This window comes from Pelodiscus sinensis, chromosome 14 (assembly GCF_052426305.1).
Source record: "Pelodiscus sinensis isolate ZL-2025 chromosome 14, ASM5242630v1, whole genome shotgun sequence".
In the NCBI taxonomy this organism is placed as follows: Eukaryota; Metazoa; Chordata; order Testudines; family Trionychidae; genus Pelodiscus; species Pelodiscus sinensis.
In genome coordinates, this window is record NC_143065.1 from 1,599,806 (window position 1) to 1,618,872 (window position 19,067).

General features: G+C 39.6%; 1 protein-coding gene across 2 annotated transcripts in view; it reads left to right on the top strand.

The window, feature by feature from the left end:
- TJP1 (tight junction protein 1) overlaps positions 1 to 19,067 on the top strand; it is a 296,617-nt gene that overhangs the window by 11,301 nt on the left and 266,249 nt on the right. The window lies entirely within an intron of this gene.

Below are 19,067 nucleotides of genomic sequence, written 5' to 3' on the forward strand. Positions count from 1 at the left end.
TTAGACAGATGTGAAGGCAAAGTAACATTGGCACAAATACACCTACTTTAAGATCATTACAATCATATTTCCAAACAGGCAGAAATTATGTTTTAGGTTTGTGTTCTCATGTTTAGAGTTGGCTGGTTGTACTTATAAGCAAAGTATATGATTTCAACGGAAGTTACTTATTAGTGTTCAGAGTGTATGAATTCTATGTAGTTCTAGAGAAAATAAATGTTTTTAAAATGTGTATGTGTGCATATAATATCTAATACTTAAAACTGATGAGAACAGATAACTTCTGTTTTAACTGTGCGGTACTGTTACACTGTTATTTGGTCCTCCTTGTCTGGAATATTAGATCTTCTGATTGTGAAAATATAGCTTCAGCAAATGTAACATCTTTGTGATTTTATTAGGCTTGATTATGTGATTTTGACAAGGATATCTGAAATGAAATTAATGTGCTTTTTTATGAATGTATGTTGGTTAAAGCACTAGAGTATTTCTGCATGCCCTTCAACTAAGTATATCCTTATCCGTGCATGTTTTTGAGGGAAAGCTTTTGAAAAGAGATGGCTCTTGAATTTTGCTTTGAAGCAGTAACAATCTCTGGTCAGTCTCTTTGCGGGTCTTTTACTGCACCTGGATACGCTGATAAGTGTCTGTATAGCCTCTTTCAATGTCAGCAGAAGATAGCTATTCTTCTCAGATGAGAAACTAGATATTGATCTCGTGACACTGGACTACTGCAGTTACAACATTGGGTTTGATCTATAAAGCCCTAAATGATTTGGTTCAGGCTAGAACTTTTCTTCTGTTTGTGATGCTCCTGCTGTTGTGATTAGCCATAGTGGTTGAGCTAACACAGAGGTGGGCAATAATTTATAAAGGGGGAGCCACTCTAAGACTTTGGTAAGTAGTCAAGGGTCGCACTTCTATGGAGGGGGTGTGGAGTCTGGGGCGGCAGGTGTGGAAAGGAGCTTGGGATAGAGGACTGGGGTGCAGGGGAGGGTGTGGAGTTTGAGAGGGAGTTTGCATGAAGGAGGGGGCTAAGATCTGGGGGAAGAGGAATTGGGTGCAGGGTCTGGGAGGAGTATGGGTGCTGGAAAGGATTCTGGCCTGGGGGAGGGGTGTAGAAGGGAGTGCAAGGTTTGGGAGGGTGTTGTAATCTGGAGGAGGTGAGGAGAGGGGATCCAGAGGATTTGGATGGTGGCACGGGGCAGGGAGTTGGGGGAAAAGAGTGGATGGGGTGCCAGAGACAGGGTCTGGCTGGGAGGCACTTATCCAGGGGCTCCCAGCGAAGAAGCTCTGCAGGAACTTGAGCCTCCGTGGATGCTGGGTGGGAAGCTCCACTTGGCTCTGCTCTAGCACAGGGAGGGAGGGAGTGAGAGGGGAGAGAGGCGTGAGGGAGAGAGGAGGCTTCATTCGCTGCCTGTGCCTTTAGCAAAATTTCTCATCTCCTATTGGCCAGAAACTGGCTAATGAGAGCTGAGGGATTTTGCTAAAGGGAGGGGACAATGCACAAAGCTTTCTCCTCCCTGCCCAGATTGCATAGCAATTAATAGCCTGCTGTTTACAGTGGCTGCCTCTGAGCTAACAGCTACCTAGTAATGACTTGCTGATGGTCTGGTGTTTCCTTTTGAGCAGTCTTTGACTGTAGAGCTTCTCCACACTTCATAATCTAACAGATCCGGAACTTGTAAATTTCAGGACATACTGTGTTTTCAGTTAAATTAATTCATTTAAATTCTTAGTCACTTGGTGGAATAATGGAACTAGAGGTAAAGGGAAATCTTGGTTCTTACTTTTAAATAGTCCTTGGGTCCATGACTGACTAAACTCTTACTGCAGGATATTTAGTAGCAAAATTAGTTAAATTAGTACAGTAGTTTTAGTTATTCAGGTCTCAACTTGTGCCCTCCTTTTTGAAGAGTTTTATTTAAATCTGCTTCCAAACCTAGGGGCATGTAGGAAGACAACTCTCTTATATGCTCTGTCATCCTAGCAAAAACACTTCAGCAAGGGGAACTCATTTGCTATACATTGACTATTCTGCCACAAGCAACTCTATAGCATCTTACTGCAGAACTGTATTTTTTCCATGCTTGCTTGCTTTCTTGGCCTCCCTCCAGGGCAGGTTTTCCTATTGAGCTGCTACCGCCCCACAGACTGCTGGGGCTAGTATGGCCCAGGAAAACAGACATCTTTTCATCTAGAAGAGGCTAACTGTATGTGCATTATATCCAAATTTTTTTGGATGTTTTAAATAATACCAAAATGAAACATATCTTATTTTTACTACTACATTAAACTGCAGTAACTCCAGAAATGGATTATTAGAATTAATGCAATCTAGTAGCCTAAAAATATAAGCTTCAGCAGCTCCATACGAATGTGTGGACAAACATTATTTACTTGTGTTTTATAGGACTATCTTAAACAGAAATAAAGAAATTACAGTGTAAAAGTGAACAAGAGTGCATATTAACTAAATCCAAGTTATCTCATTGTCTATGTATTAATAATTATGACCCCACTATGAAAGATCACTAGGTGTCCTAAATGATCTTTAGGAGCGGCCCTAGATGAGCTGCTGGCAACTGGCGTCCTAGGCGAAATGTGCGATCGACGCCCTTGCCTCCAAAGCCCTCAATGGCTGTTTTTCTTGGCGCCCTAGGTGACTGCCTAGGTCGCCTGTATTTATGGGCTGCCACTGGTCCTAAGATCCTGTTAAAGAATGATATGACTAGAAATAACTAAGTGCAAAAATGAGCTAGGAATTTAACTCTGAATTTCCTTACTGCTGTGCATTACATTTACTGACATATTACTAAAATTGTTCATAGGATTTATGATTCTCATTGTTTTTAAATGTAATAGAAAAAGATATGAGTGATACGGTAGTAAAAACTAAGTGTGCTTCTTCCCCTCCATTGCTTAAGCTCGAAACATCATTTAGCTGATTGCGCATGTCTTAAAAGCTGCTAAACTTTCTGCCAGGGAACTGAGTAAACTTGCAGTAACCAATCACGTTGCAACACGCTGACCAGAAAGAATGTGAAATCTATAAAATTTTCAGCTCAGGCGATGCTCAAGGTCGATCCTGCTTTAAGCATTGAGCTCCTCGGCCGAACTTGTTTGCAAACAATAAAATAAAGTTGAACTCAGCCTTAAAGTGTAACTCTCTTCTTGAGGCAAATTAAACTAGCCTCCAGGGAATGAAACTAGCAATTTATGCAATAATACTAATGTATAAACCTTCCATTGCTCCTCCAATGGCATGTTGAAATTATCTGTGGACAATAAAGTTTAAAATGTAAATATTCATTTTCTCTCCTAAAAGCACTTGACTTCTGTCTCCAGTTGCAAAGCTCTCTTTTTAGCAACAGTCTGAGAGACTGTCATAGAGACTAAGGGTATGTCTACACTACAGAGTTTTTTCGGAAAACGGCTGCACATTGCAGTTGTGTTCTTCTGAAAGAAAATCAAAAGAACAGAGGGGTTTTTCCAACATTGGTTATCCTCATTCTATGAGAAAGAATCCTTTTTCTGAAAGACCTCTTTCAAGAAAAGGCATGTATGGACAGGGAAGAGGGAGTTCTTTCGAAAGAAGAGGAAAGAGGAAAAAGCACAGGTGCCCTGGTGGCCACTCTGTCCATAGTAAACTTGGCTGAAATGCAAGATAGCATCCATTCAGTACGCATGCTATCTTTCGAAAATGCAGATTGCTTTTTCGATGCACTTTTGCAATGTTGATGCTCTCTTCTGGAAAAGCTTCTTCTGAAAGAAGCCTACAGTGTAGACATAGCCTAAGATTGAAAAGAAAATATGGACTAGAAAAAAATGCTTCTATATGGGGGGAAAGGAAGACTGTTCAAAACTCATTCTTCATAACCATTTGCTAATAAAAAATCCAGATTATGCAGAACAAAGATGAAAAGCTTCATATACAAAGGTAGTAACTGTTATCTATGCTAAGAAGTCACTGTCATTAATTTACTAATAGATTGTTACATGCTTGTGTAAACCACATGCCTGCATTGTCATACAAGGAAGAAGAACACATGCCAGTAATGCTGATGGTGAAGAAAGCTTCAAAATGAAATAAGTAATACCGCTGACAGGAAATAACTTCACAGACAAGAGTCAGGGTTGGGGGTGAGGAGGGAGAGGAGGCGGCGGTGTGGGAGATGCAGGACTCAGGGTTGGGGGATTGAGGAGGGGCTTAGGGTAGGGAGCTGGGGATGTGTTGGGTCAATGTTTGGGATGAAGAGGGGCTCAGAGCAAGGGGCTGGATGTGGGGACGGGAGCTGCAGGAGCCAGCAGGGGCCTCACTGGCCAGACAGCAGCTCCTTAGGGTTGGCTGTGGTGGGGGCCATGCTGGCCAGGTGGTGGCTCCCTGTGGCTGGCCATGGCGGAAACCATGCTGCCCCAATGGGGTTATAGCTGTCCCAGCCCCCATCTCTGACTAAGTTCATAATTAGTGAACATAAGCCAAGTAATAGAGGTGGGTTATTTTAGCATTTGCGTTAATTATATTTAGGAGTTATTTCTGATTCAGATATGCCAACATATCTGTTACATGGCTTTACTTTCCATCTGGGCATAAGGGAGTTGGGTGTTCAACTAATGGGCGCCAGACACTTTTCAAAAATCTCGCTAATACAATTACCTGTGTATAGTGAAAAGCCATATGGAAGAGGATGCCTTTTCTATCTTTGTTTCACAACCTGTAGGCTAAACCTTGAGAACTAATGAGCATCTCTAAATCCTATTGAAATTGGAGGTCTTCAAGGTCCTGAGATTATGGGCCATCATGGACTGAGTCCTGAATCCATTGTAGTCAATAGGAGTTCTGTTGCTAGCATAATTGATTCTGGATTCTGCACTGTATTATATGGTCCTGCAGTCATTCGTACTGGATAGCTAAAGAATTTTTATCATCACTTGAATATTGATATACTAATATGCTTTTTGTGAATGATGTACATGTAAGAGATTTATTTTCAGCACCATCTGTTAGTCATCATGAGTCTGATTTAATTAGGAGATTGTGATCTATTGGTATATTTATGATCTGGTTGTTTTATGAATTATGCAGTTACAGAAATAAGATTGTCGGTTATAAGCAGGAGATTTTAATTACACTATTGGCGTTAATAGTATTGAAAATCTCAAGAGGTGTATTATCTTGGACTTAGTTTATTATTATTGAATTAATAGAACGTGAGAGCCATGATGTATCCATCATCTTGTTAGGGATTGTGTTATAAATATTTTAAGAGACTAAAAAGAAAATGAGAGGTTTTGATTATTTAAGCATCAAGATATCAGTTCAGCAAATCATTTAAGCATGTACTTAACTTTAAATGCATGCTTAAATCAATTTGCTTAAAGTTAAGATTGTGCTTAAATTCTTTGAGTCAAGGTCTAATAAGTACACTAGGACTGCTGACTGATTCTTGCATTTTCTGTAGTGAGTATTGTTAATCGGTAGTACACATAAATAACGCCATTTGCTCTTTGTAATTAGTTGCAAATGCACTTTTAATTGTACTGCATTTTAAATAAATATATAATTGATAAATGATACTGTAAGAAATATTAGTAATCCTACTTCAGGTAAATGAGTTGATGTCATGACAACAGAGCCGGTAACGAGTTTAAACAGCACCACAATTGCACATGATGATCACCTATACTGTTTAAATTATTTTGCATTTATAAATATTGGGGTGCTGACTGCATTTGCTACCTTGAGGACATTCCACTTCAAGAACAGGAAATCAACAGGGGATGTTGTGAGGGAGGGGTTAGGTAAGGGAAGTTAATTTTTTGTCTTTTTTTATGTATCTAGTGAAATTTCAGCTTATGGACAAAAGTACAGTTACCATTTTCTCTTTAATTAGGCTTGGTAGAATCAGAATTAAAAATAAACATTAATATTATTTGTCAAAATTGGTAAAAATATTTAAACAGTCAAATTCTGCCAAGGCTGCTTTACTGTAAGATCCCATATAGAGAAAATGGAAGAGCTCCGAATTTCTCTTGCTGCTGCCTATGCTGACTGTACTGCTGTGGTCAAAACCAGAAGATTAACCCAGAATGCTGTGTGTGGGGGTGGATGTATGTCTTATGCTTTGTTGCTGCCTGTGTTATGAATTTCACTCTCTTTATTATATGTAGTGATGCTCTGAAGGTCTTTAGGTCTTGCTACTTATTAACTTTCATAGAAGGATGTGATGATGTCCTTATGTCACTACTCTAATCTCTGTGTTCCGCTTTTTTAAATTTAGGACATGCTCTGAAAAATCACTCTCTTGTTTGAAAACAGTATTATACAAAAATCATTGGTTGTGTTATTACAGCTATAAATAAAATCAGCAGTGAAGAAATAAAACATTTCAAGCAGAGGACTGTGCTGTTAGCTAGTTCACTGCATAATATGATGTATGGCTTTCTGGACTTCATTGAAAATCAAATTTATTGTAACCTTTGTTTCTGTAGCCAATACTCTTTCTTCTTCTAAATCTTTGGATAAAATGGCTTTTGGGATAATACATTTTATTTAATTTGTTTTGATTTTTATATAGAACAGTTCCATATTGTAGGTATTTTAAGAGTATAACTACATCAGGAAAAAATAATTCACTCATGTACATATCTGTAATATTACTTAGAATGTATGAAGTAGAATATAAATTTCAGTCTTTTCCCAGGACTAAGGCATAAGAGCAATAATACTGTTAAAAGTCCTACAATTATTTGTCTTGCCTTTGTATAAGAGGAAGGGAGTACTCACTATCCCAGATGGACTCCTGTAGATGCCCTTAATTTGTTATTGTTCATGGCAGTGTAGTCATTATGCAGCTGTTTCTGAGAATTAGACCCTATGTAGTAGCTCATACATGCTTCACAATATTATAGTATAGTACAGCAAGATATTTGCTGCAAGTGAAATAATTCAGTAGGATAACATTTTCATCAGATTTATTCTGCATCAGTCCTTATGATAAAGCAATTTTAATGTACTCTGGTTATCTAAGATCACTAAGGTGAATCTCTACTATCTTGTAATGACTATAATTTTTACCAGTTATTATCATGTTTTAGATTAAGTGAAATAAAAATATTTTAGTGCTTTTTTCATATTTGAATAGTCCAGTGAATGGAAAATCTTTCAAAGACAATATTTATTATTGCTGTTATTTAACACATACAAGTAGTAGCAGGGAGAAAATCACTTAATTTTCTTATACTGTTGATGCAGTACCAACTTGGAAATATAAAATATGCTTTGTCTGGCACATCACTTCTTTCTGTCAGTTTGACTGAAAGGGCAAAATATTACTGACCTCTATCTCTATATCAGCACTAACAGGAAAGAAGAGAAAATTTTTAATGTTCTTTACTTCTCCCATGTTGCCTTTTGATTAAAAAAAATCCCAAGATTTATTAAAGCAATATTTAAATACTGAGGCAGACTCTTAGGTTTCAGACTCCATGCTCACTCTGTGAAACTTAAAACAGCCCGAAGTTTAACCTGAGGATATGAACCATAGGAGAAGAACTAATTTAATTCGCTGAGTTTCAAATAGCGATGACTTTCTTCCCATTATTAAAATCAGAATATCATCACTGTTTTATTAGTGAAAACCCTTCAGATACATTTCTCAGAAATGCCTGTGTTCTGTAATGTTAAGTAAAGAGGAACAAATTAAATGTGGCATTTCCTCTTTTAAAATAAACATCAAGGTTAAGTCCCTGAATAGGTTCAGAATGCCATTTTAGATCTACAGCAGACACTAACTCCTTAATAATGATTACGCCAATTACAGGATTTCCATCTCATTTGATTTAGAAATGTACTTTTGAGTAGATACAGTTGTACACATTAGAAACTATTCTCTCTGCTCTCACAAGCAACAACCATATTTGAAATTGGAGCTGCAGGGACTCTGTTGGAGTGAATGGAAATATTTCAAATAGTATCTGGTTGATTACTTCAGTGCCATCATGCTGTTTGCATATCTGTGCATGAGTTGTCAGGTCTCTCCTTACTCATGAAGAAAAATGTCAAAAAAGATCTAGGCCATCATGTAGGCTCTCTTTATATTATATAATATCAGATCCCTTTCATGTGATTGCATAGCTTTCTAGCTTACAAAATTCCTTCACTTGCAATATTTACATCCTCAGCTACACACATTCACTCTCTCTTTAACTGAGATCACAAGCATGATAGGAATGCTTACTAGTTAACCGACCTTTTCCAGCTAACAGAGGGGATCCTAGCCACAGCGGGGCTGGATGACGGTATCGACATTAAGTTAACCAGTTAAGCGCTGTCGTTTTACCAGTTGACCGTTTTAACATCCCTAAAGCATGATCATGGTTGTCTTGGGCTACGGGCTGTAGAAACACACAGAAAACATGGATCCTTCCTTTCCTTAAAAACAGCGTTTTTAAATTTAGGATGTTTTAAAGTTTGTCATTAATATATTATTGAAATAGAAACTTGAGCATTTGTTGCAAGGGTGTTAACAAGAGTCTGTTGTTAAAATGTAATCATCATTTGAATACAAGATTGCGGTAACTTCCCTGCCTTTTATGGCATGTACCTGCCTGTCGAGATACTGCTAAATTACTCCCATAACAATTGTTTAATTGTGGGGCTTATTAATATACTTTGGAGAGCAATTTTTTCCCTTGGAGTACACCAGATTGCACCAAATATTTGTGTGTGTGTGTGTGTGTGTGTGTGTGTTTTTTGTTTTGTTTTGTTTTGTTTTGTTTTATTTTGTTTTGTTTAGGAGGAGGTGATAACCAACAGCGTCTTCACCCTCACTTCAGTTTCCACAAATGGAACAATGGGTACAATCACCATCAGTAAAATGTACCTGTGTGCTAAAGACCTGTGCAAAACCTGAGCACTAGTCCCATTTAAACTTCTTCCTTGGAAGTTTAAGTGGGATTTAATATGTTTGTGAGCCTTGTGCTGGCCCTTTGGACAAAGAAGATTTTACCTTGTATTTTGAAGAACGAAGTATTATAATTTCCAGAGATGTGCCCTTAATGTAAGTTTGCTAGATGGTGGTATGATTGAATGAAAAAGTAAATGAATGGACTTCCCAAGCATTCATGCCTTTGCTGTGGGATTTCATGAACATGTGGGTGCATGTTTTGTAAGCATAGCCTCAATGAGAACATTTTGTGGAAGCCCTCTTATTTCATTCTGAGATGATCATTCTTTATAAATCAGCAGAACAGAAAGATAATTAACCAGACCCATAAGCAAGAGAAAAATGTGTCCCTCTTTCGTTGTAACTTGAGTTATTTGAATTAAAGGATCAGATTCTTGACTCTGATTGAGACTCCTTTGCACCAACTCTACAATGCAATGGGGACTTAAAATTGACCTAAAGTTAAAGGGGAATCCTAAAAAGACAGGGGGATTCTTCTGGTGGTATAAAGCTGAGACCGCTGCCTGTGACTACTTTGAAGCATATCAGGGATTGGTTCATCCCTTGGCCAACTCCACAATCAAGGAAAAGAGAAGATGTCTTAGAGCCACCATTGGTTCCTTATCACATGCAGCTGAGGGTCTAGTCTCAAATATTTTAATTCCAGAACAAGATTCTGCGTACAGCCACTCACAGATCATCCTGTAAAAATGGACACATTTCTCGTTCTCTATATAAACATCTTGAAAACTGGTGCTTTATCTGTTATTTTTCTGTTTTTGGTTTCTTAACCAGTGTATATAGAATTGCGATGCCACAATTTCAGGCTCTTTTGATCTTGAAAGCAGATTTTGCCCTACACTTTTTATTTATTTACTTACTTAGAAAGATAAATTAGGTTGGAACTTCCATGCTCTCTGCTGAACAAACATACAGTAAATGCCGAGAGGGGTTTATAATTAAATGTATGTGAATGTATCCTATATTTAAGCCAAAATCTTATAACAGAAACTGGGTGATAGTTTTAATTTGCAGATATTCCATAAAATAAATGGTACTAGTTACCCTGATGGAGATCTGATCCTCCAGCCAAAATGGCTATCCAATACACTCTTTTCTGCTGTCATAGGGTTGGATTATATTTATTTCATCATACTGTTAAAGACTTTTTCCATAGTCTCATAGATGGGGAGAGAAAAGATAAGATGAGGTCCTTTTTTAACTACACAATACCTCTTTAAACTTCAAAAATAAAATTCAACAACCCAGGAACATATATAAGTCTTGTCTATGATGCAAAGTTTTATTGATAAAACTTGCCTTCTATCGGCACAGCCTGATATACATCCGTACTGTTTTGAGTCCTGCCAAGAATATTTTGAACTTCTGCCAGTCAAGTTAAACCACCCCCCAAGCAATGTAAGTATTCTGCTGACACTCTTCCAATGCTATTGTGCTTATGTGAGTGCTATTTTACCTGCACCAGTACAAATAGCCAACCAGTCTTAATGTCACTGGCCCCGCAGCATTGATTGCTTTGGTTGAATTTTTTAACTATGCTGTTCAGCCGTCACAGTGACTGGAAATCCATCCTTACCCCACTCTCCCTTAAAATTTCCAGCAAGATTTGGAAAAGCTTCTCTTCCTGCTAGCTCACCTTTAAGCCAGTAGGTATAGCTCTATGTAGAACGATAGCTAAAAGTCCAGCTAAACCTCATGATGCAACTGATTTAGGAAAGAAGTCCTGGATTATGTCAGCCTGTGAAGTGAAGAAGCAGAGAAAGCAAAGCTGTGGAATTCCTGCAGAAATAAATTTGTTAGATATTGTAGAGGAGATGCAGAAACTTGGATGGAACATGGACACGTTGCAATGTCAGGCAAACTTTAGAAAAGTGTCACTTTCTGTTTACATACTCAGAAGCCAGGTGTGAGGAGTCAGAATCAGAATATGTCCTGTCTATTGCCCTACCTCAGCAAAGGAAGCCTATTTAATTGAACACATCTATTATTCTTGCATATTACCTGGCATAACAATCTTGTATAGTAAGGTATGTGTGATGGCCTTGCATACTGGGATGACAACTGCTCTACCATGGATTTTCCAGCATCAAATTAATTACCAATCTACCCACAGCAGTCTGGATTTGCTAGCTTTCAAAGAGTGATCACCACTATTCCTCCACTGTCACAACAGCTTTCATTTTGGTGTCTCTGAACTAGATGTCTGGGGCAAGCTGAACACACAACTCCAGGAATATGGCCTTTTCCATGCACAAGTTCTACAGTTGCTATTACAATACCATCCTACCACATGATGCTCATTTCATAAACCCTCCATTGCTGCTTCTCCGTGTGCAGCTAATCATATAGTACCAGCAGCATCTGGCAACTTTGACTCACATCTGCATCGTTCACTCTATCGTTCTCATTTTCAGTATTTGCAGTGACAGTTGTCATTTCCCAAATACTGAAGAATCGATTGCCCTGACTCAAAAATAAAAAAGACAACTCTGTTGATTTACACGGCATCCATGCTTCTGTCAGCAAGATGGCAAAGAGATTGAGAACTGGTGTGAGTAATATAATGGGATGAAACAGGGAAATGTAGGAACTTGACCCCAAACTTTCACAATTCCCTCGGGATATAGCTATACCGGGGGGAAGGGGCTTCTGAAGAAGGTATGCAAATTGCGCTCTGTTTTTTTTTTTCTGGGAGAGGGTTTTCCGATATTTGGCCCGTCTACGTGGGGCCAAATGTCAGAAAAAAACCCTCTTTCGGAAGCCCCTCTGTACATCTAATTTTAAGAGGAATAAGGGGGCTTCCGAAAGAGGTTTGTTTTTCTCGACATTTGGCCCTGTGTAGACGAGGCCAAATATTGGAAAATCCTCTTCCAGAAAAAAAAATGTTAGAAAATATGCAAATGCGAACACAATTTGCATACCTTCTTCGAAACCTCCCCCATTCCTCCACAGTGTAGCTGTGCCCTGAGAAGGGCGCTGGTTAAGCTCATAATGCACAGCAAAATTTGTTAGAGGGTAGCTAACAGGAGAATGGTGCAAGGAACACTGGGATGCCTCTCATAGTGCTACACATCTTTCGTTAATACAACATGTTTCTATTTAGATGTGTGGTACTGACAAAGTTAACTGAATGTGAACATACTCTAGTGACATAGCAGTGTTAGCAGCTTTCTTACTGGTAAAACTTTCTATCGTAGACATGGCTATTTGTCTGTGGCATTTTCAACATGTATACTGTGTCCCTCTCCAATCATTCTAGTGGAAAAGGTGGTGTTTCTCTGCTATTCTATTCTATTAATCTCTGTAGGGATAAGAAGGTAACAATGCACTGCACCAATTTGGGACTACAACAAACTATGCTTTCAAGCCATCCAATGGTATTGAATGGCTAAAGCTCAGCAATTATTATTGTCTTTTAATATTTTCCTTCATTCAGTGGGTGCAGTGACTTTTACAATAACAGTTAAATAGGCTGTCTTCAGAATGTTGTTTTCCTCAGCAAGTCCTGTTGTTCATATTATGATGGTACTGCAATAGCACAATAGCTAAATTTATGTCATGACTTCTGTTTAAAGATCCTTCTTTCTAAAGCTTCTAGAATTGACAGACTTAGAATCTTTTGTAACACAGAGTGCCTCAGGAGGATGCAGGGTAAGGTTAGTGACCCAAATTTGGAATAATTTGAGATGAAGGTTGTAAATCTATAAATCAAAAAAACCACTACCATTTTTCAAAAAAGTTTCTAATGTTTTTTTCTCAGAACTAGAAACCAAGCTTTAAAGCTTACTCTTGCTAGTGCTCTAAAATCTGACTGGATAAATTACTGATCTTTTTTAGACTAATGACTGTGAACTCAGCCTTCAGTTAACATAACTACGGATAAATTAATCACAAGCCTCCACCTAAGATTTAAAAAAAAAGGTTTGGGCTGAGTGGAGGAAGGTTGCTACAATTTGTGAGTCATGGGTGGCAATTTTATTCTGCGCAAATGTAATCAAAGCCCTTGGGGGAGAAAATTAGACATGCAAATGATTCCTGGGAAGGAAGGGCTATTGGATGTCATGGAATGGAAAAGCAGGGAGGAGAGGAGTTTGGGGTTGCACTGAAGGGTAGAGGGTTGGGGCAGAGCATAAATGGGGATGATGGTAGGGAGAAAAGAGATTGGGGTGCCACTGAGGGAAGCCTGGGGCTTATGGGGAGTGGGAAGGATAAGGCAGAGGTACCTGTAAGTCCTGCATTCTTCTCGTCTGTGGGTGCATCCAGATCTGGGGGTCTTTTGTCCTGTCTTCAGCATAGGAGTCTTTGAAATGTATCAGGGGGCCCATTCATCTCAGAGTGATATTCTCAGATGAATGAGAAACACCATGGCAAATAATAAAACCTAAGACAATAGCTTTGACACACAAGAACTGCTCCTTTCATCTCAGTAAGCATTCCCACCTCTTCCCAAATGCTTTAAAGCCTCTGACGTATGAAATATGCCTGTTCTTTGCTCCCCTACCCGATCCTTGCTCACATGAGGGAATGGCAGGGGAGCTCTGACCCTCACAAAAGGGCAAGCCACACACAGAACTTGGCTCACATGAGAGAGATAGGGAGCAGGCTCCAATGCCTGTAGGTGGGCATAACCCCCACCCACACACACACCCATCCGGTGCACACACATGGTGGTAACAAGAGGGGCTCAAGAACACCCAGAAGGTCAAGGTACCTGATATGCCAGCTCGTGTGAGCAGGCGCCAGTTATTTTATCCAGAGCAGTGCATTTGGAATGGCATGCAATTTGCGCCTTCCCAGCCAACCCTTTCACTTTTCTGCGGCTCCTTTGAAATACCACACACCAGTGAAGCTGCATACATTGAGCTGGGTTTGCCCGGCAATTATTTCTCCTTGCCAGCAGTTGATGTAGTCAGGGCTGGATTACCCAATAGGCAGACTAAGCACGTGCTTAGGGCACCAGCAAAGCAGGGACACCAAAAAAAATGAGATTTTTACGGTATAGTATTGTTTTTATTTTGAATTACATATGGGGGGGCACCATAATCTTTTCAGTACTTAGGGCCTCTAAAGGTCTTAATCCGGCCCTGGATGTAGCACTGAGATGGCAGTCACACAGCTAGTCTTTCCTTTGGCTACTGACAGGAAAACAGCTGCAGAAGAGGTGAAAGGAAGGTGGCTGGTCAATATGGGTATGTCTACTCTGCATCCCTCTGTCGTCAGTTCCTGTAAACCTCCTTGCAGGACGCATAAGGGATCTGTCGAAAAAGGCTTTCTTTCTCAACAGATCCCCCTCTAGACTGCTACTTTTTGCTAACAAAGTGCTGAGTTGGCAAAACGCGGTGGCCATTTTTATGCAAATTAGGCATGGGATATTTAAATCTCTGCCTCATTTGCAATGTCGACCTGCCTAATCTGCATCTCTCTGGCGACAGAGGGATACAGTCTAGACATACCCATATTGACCAGCCACCTTCCTTTCACCTCTTCTGCAGCTGTTTTCCTGTCAGTAGCCAAAGGAAAGGCTAGCTGTGTGACTGCCATCTCAGTACTACATCCAGGGCGCGGGATATTTAAATCCCTGACTCATTTGCAATGTCAACCTGCCTAATCTGCATCCCTCTGCCAACAGAGGGATGCAGTCTACACACACCCTATGGGATAGAAATGGGGGCAGAGAAACTGGGATGCAACAAACTGGGAGAGAGGGCAATTGGGGGAACCAATACCCAGAGAAAACTGAAAGGGGGGACAACAGAGAAGATTAGGAGCATGGGGTAGGGGTGAGGAAAAGGGAACACAGTTGTGGGGAGCACAGTAATGGGAGGGGACTAAAACCCCAATTTTTCATCAAGAAGGCATGTTCTAATCTGTCCTAAAGCTCACTGGCACCTATAAGAACTGTCAGCCAGGGAGCATTTCAAACCTTGGCAACTATACAAGAGCTAAGGGTCTGAGTGTAATAGGTGTGTTTAAAAACAAGCAAGCAAACAAACAAAAAACAGCTCTGAGAAAATATCTGCCTTCCTCCTCTTGTAGAGGGTTCATGCGACTGACACTAGGATAGAGAGCTTAATGGTCACAGTTGTGAATTCAGAGCAGAGGCAAAACTCCACTCTCAGACTGGTGCCAGAAAGCCAATGTGGTTGCTACAGAATAAGTGAGACCACAACTACTCTCAGATTTATAGCAAATGAAAATCATTACCTGCTTGCTGCTGTTGGACTTGTGTAGCAGGAAAAGGTGTGATCTTTGCCCAGTTCCTTGTTGACCAAAGGTCACAGTGATAGAGCCCACCATTGCTACAATTGTTGGCAGTCCCAATGGAGAACCAAGAATTGAATAAGCCAGGAGACAAAATGCCATCTCAGCAGGAGATGTCCAGTAGGAGGATGTGGCACCCGAATGAGCTGCTTTTATGCTCTCTGACTAATCTTGATGCTCCAGGGAACATATATACCTTAATATAAATACTAAAGAAAAATAAAAAATGACATGACATTTAATAAATTATCCTCTGACACACACAGCATTAAAAAATGAAAGAGGTCTTAGTGGCCTTATAGCCACCATAGGAAGTTAAAGGTTATCAGACATTATTAGGGTAAGTGCCTATGCAATCGACAGAAAAAGGCCTCTGTTCCCAACTTGCAAGCCCATTGAATAGGCATCAAGGCACATAAAGAGAAGAAATACAGTAGCACAAGTGGAACTGCTCCCAAAATGTACCTAATATGTTAAAAGAGATACTGTTCAAATGTCTAGTGAGCTGAGAGAGAATGTTTTAAGATTAGAAACTGGCTGTAATTTTCCTTCTGGTTAAGAGAAAAAACAGGAAGGATTACAAGAATTCAAGAGACTTTGCTCTACTCAGTGTGCTTTGGTGTATGTGCTTATGAAGAAGATTCAGTAGCACAGGGAATTCACAAAAGCCACAAGAAAGTCAATATGACTGTAGAAGATTATATGGATGTGTTGCTTAGATCGTTTACACAAGGACAAGGTGACTGAAAAATGCTGGAGGCCTCAAACAGATCTGGAATATGCTTTGTGGATTTTACGTTTTATAACTTGGTGCAGTGACTAGGAGTTCAGGGCTCACGTTGTGTTGCTTAAAAGTTTACTATACAATTTGTTCAGTCTGAGATGGCCAAGGGTAAGGGGATTATTGACACACAAGTGTGATCCCCTTTCTAATGGATTTTTGTAATAATTGTATTTACTTTTCAGAAATAACAATGTAAAACAATAAAGCAGAAAGACATGGGAGAAGCCATAGAGATAACCATAAGAATACTCTGAACACAAGCATGGATATGATAAGCAGGGTGTAAGGAGAAGGCACCAGGAACAAAAAGGTGATCTACAGGTACCTCAGGGAACGACAGTACCTAGCCAATAAAAAACTAGAAAACCTACCTTTGTCTGTATAGTTAGTTTTTAGGGACTATTTTTTCTCAGTCTGCAAAGAAGTGTCAAATTCAGCAGAAAGGGGACAGGGCCTCCCTCTCCACTTGGTTCTGGCCTATGGCCCAAGAGAGAGAATCATGGAGAACCTCACTAGCCTCCTTCTGATAGATCTTCCTACCTCCCCAGCCCTCTTTTCTCTTTAGCTTGGGGCTTGTTCACAGTCTTTATCTCATCTAGTTTGGAGTTCCAAATCAGTCCCAAAAACTCAGTTGGTAAAATAAATATTCCCTGGCCCTCTACCTTATGTTTAGTTGCCTCCCTAAACTGTGAGTGGGGAAGGGGAAAGGTTGAAGCCCCAAACTCTGGATGGAGTCTTACCAACCGTCTAGACCAGGGCTACTCAACATGAGACCCACGGCCCGTTTGTTTGTGGCCCGCAGTGCGGTTTGGATTTATGCGGGGCTCAACAGGTGACCTGAGAGAGAATGTTTTAAGTGGTGGGAGCCAAAACAAAAAAGTAGTCAATATAATGGTCTTCTGTTGATATGCATTTTAGTAGTTAAATTCCTGGACATTAAAAGTGCTGTCATATGGGCAGAAATCGGGTAAATATTGCATTTTATTAATATCAGCACAACTAACTTAAATGGGGCCTGTGTGTTGTGTAATCTTGCCTTAATTTTTGTATTCATTCCCATAAGTGTGAAAGAAGCTATTTGCATATATTTGCAGATATATTTGCATGTATGTGCAACGACACTTAAGTTGTGGCCCTCGAGTGAGTATCATTGTGGCTCTTGAGGCTTCCAAAGTTGAGTAGCCTTAGTCTAGATACTTCTCCAGAGATCACTTTTCCCCCAGAAGCTGCTTTCCTCTTTTCAGACAGTCTCTTCACTCTCCCCTCCGCCCCCCTCCCCTCCATTGACTATCACTCTTCCCTTTTGAGCAGATCTTCCATTTTGAGCATGCTCCCCAGCTGTTGAGAGGTGGGGTCTGCTTGGCCCTGTGCTGTCCCTTCATTCCCTTTTACTGTCTGTATGGGAGTCTGTAATCTCTATCACAGTCCAGTTATGCCACTCTGGTCCCTTTATATACTATAAAGGGGCTAGAGCAAGATGAAGATTTCTCTCTATTTGGAGCTAAAACAAATCATCTAATCTAGCTCTAGATGCCAGGGTGAATCAATAGAAATAACTGAATCTGTGCAAAATGTTAGGCACTTATATAAAGGTGAATCAGCAAAAAAGAGCTCTGCATGTCTATACAGGCATACAGGGTCTTAAAAACTTGACTTCTTGGAATATTGCCCTTTAATTAATTTAGAATAATTAATAACTTGAAGTTGTTTTAAAAGAAATTATCTTGATACTCAAAGAATGAAATCCTAGCTAAAACTTTTTTTCTAGTAAACTAATTAAAATGTGCTTGAACACACATTTTATTGGAAAAATAGCCAACTGGAGTGTGTAAGGAGGAATATGATAAAATAAGGGAATTGATGATACATACGATATATATTATCCATCATCATGCAGACAATTGTACACACTTCATCTGCCAAAACAAGTTAATTTAAACAGCACAAAACCCACAAAAGATATTTTTAATATTGAATCATGCTAAAAGCCTCTCAAAGCAGAATGTTTTTTCCTCATAAACTAATATACGCATGTGCAAGAGGGAAGGATTCTTTATCTGCTCAGAAACAGGAGCAGCCTCCATGGGATGAAAAGGATTTATTGTTTTATACAATACATTGTTGTTTAAAACCCCTTTTGATATACTAGATTCTGATTTTTAAAAAAGCAGTAGAACTTTCCATGAGTGAGAACCCCATTGCCTCCATTCTCCCTCATTCAGCTGCATCTTCTTCCAGCATCCTAACCTTGAACTGGTTAGTTCCCTACCTGCTGTTTCTCATTGCCAACTCTCCTCATCCCACACTATATTCAGTGCCTGCATCCCTCTCCTTCTGCTTTCTGCTGGCTCAGCTCCATTTCTCAATGTGCTGAATATACAGTATTATTTTTATATACTTGACTGATATATGAAAACTCCAAATGTGCATATGTAATTACGTATTAGAAATTTAGATTTTTCCAAAATATGTGTAGTCACATGCACTTTTCATATTTGCATTGGGAATATTAGCACTACAGATGTACTTCATGCCACTGATAACTGCATGAATGCAATTACTATCAGCTAAAAGATCTTACTCCTCATGCAACTGTAACATTTAGCCCCTTTAACCTCCTGCACATCCCCTTTTATTTTTTCAGATGTAGGAATACCCAAAGGGGGTTCTGTGATACTGCAGGGCAAGGTCATGGTAGCAGGTAAGTTGGCACTGCTACACTGCAATACAAAGCATATTTGCGCAATAGTGCTCCATAAACTGGACACGAACAGGTTACTAGAGGAAATGTTCATGGTAAACTACATCTACTTAGGTGATCACCATCAAATGACTGCCCTACCCCAGAGAGAAAATAAACTACCATGCTAAATATAAAACACCTATTCTAGTTTGCATGTGTATGACAGTAAATTCTAGAATTACAAGAACTGTCATACTTGAATAGATGAATGATCTGTCTAGTCCAGTATACTGTCTCCAGATCCAGGTGCATCAGCACATAGTGCAAGAATCTTTTGCTAGGTGCATGTGGAACAATCTGCTCCCCACAG